Here is a 1,668-nt window from a genome sequence, read left to right on the forward strand (position 1 = left end):
CCTTTCTGCTTTAGTTTTGCCAAATTATTTTAAGGAATTTGCCCATTTTATCTAAGTTGTTGAATATATTAACTTAAAGGAGTTCATAACACTCCCTTATTATCCCTTCCACGTGCAGGATCTGGAGTGATGCTCTCTTTTGCATCCTGATATTGGCAATATTTATTTTTTTCTTTTTTCATTCTTGCTAGGGCTTTGTCCATTTTATTAATCTTTTCAAAACAGCATCTTTTGACTTTTTATTGTTCTCTATGGTTTGTCTGCTTTCTATTCTTTATAACTTCCTTTTTTCTACTTACTCTGGGTTTAATTTGCTTTTTTTTCTTTAGCCTTTTCATTTTTTTATCTTTCTGCTTTCCTAATGTCATTTCAACCTATACATTTCTCTATCAGCACTGCTTATCTGCATTTATAAGTTTTGGTACATCTTATCATTCAATTCAATATACTTTCTAATTTCTCTTTTGACTTCTTTGACTCATGAATTATTTAGCAATATGTTGTTTAATCTCCAAATGTTTGGTATTTCTCTTTTCTTGTTTTCTAGTTTAATTGAATTTTGATCAGTAACATAGTCTGTGTGATTTCAGTCCTTTGAAATTTTTTGAGACTTGCTTTATGGCCCAGAGAGTGGCCAATTCTGGTAAATCAAATCTGGTAAATATGAACTTGAAAATCATGTGTGTTTTGTATATACAGTCAATATGTGTCAACTGAGTCAAGTCAGCTAACCACTTTGTTCAAATCATCTGTATCCTTACTGATTTTTTGTTTGATTGAGTTTCTAAGAAAAGTGTGTTAAAATCTCCAGCTATAGCTGTGCATGTGTCTATTTTTCCTTTTAGTCTCAACAACTCTTGCTTTATATTTTTTTAAGCTGTGTTATTTGGTGCATACAAATTTAAAATCATTATGCCTTCCCGCTGAATTGATCTTTTATCATTAGACACTGCCCATCTTCATCTCTAGTAATACTTTTTGTCTTAAGCCTATTTTATTTGATATTAATGTAGTGACACCAAATGTTTAAAAATTAGTGTTTGAATATTATATCTTTTCTCATCCTTTTATTTCATCATTCTGTGTTTTTAATATTCAAATTGTGTTTCTTAAAAATGAAATATAATTGTTTTTTTTAAAAAAACCATTCTAACAGTATCTGTCTTTTAGTGAGTTTGTTTAAGCCATGTATATTTAATATAATTACTGATATAGTTGTATTTAGGTCTACCATCTTGCTATTTGTTTTTCTGTCTCGTCTGTTATTTGCTCACTTATTTTTTCCATTTATTCTTCTTTTGGATAATCAAGTTGTTTTCATTATTTCATTTTTTCCCTCTATTAGAGTCTATTCATACATTTTTGCTAAATTCTCTTAGTGATTACTCTAGAGATTTAAATATGCATCTTTGACCTATTACGGTATTACAGGCTTATTATAGTATGAAACTGATATGTTCCCCACTGTTTTAACCATGCAAGAACCTTACAACAGTTCAGTTCCATTCACCCCCCGACCCGTGTGCTATTATTGTATATTTTTATTCTACATGTGTTATAAATCCTACAAGACATTCCTGTTATTGTTATATTAATTTCATGTTTATCCATGTATTTATCTTTTTCAGTGCCCTTTATTACTTCCAGAAGGTCTGTGCTTTCATTTGG

Source organism: Propithecus coquereli, unplaced genomic scaffold, assembly GCF_000956105.1.
Source record: "Propithecus coquereli isolate 6110/MARCELLA unplaced genomic scaffold, Pcoq_1.0 Scaffold178, whole genome shotgun sequence".
NCBI lineage: Eukaryota > Metazoa > Chordata > Mammalia > Primates > Indriidae > Propithecus > Propithecus coquereli.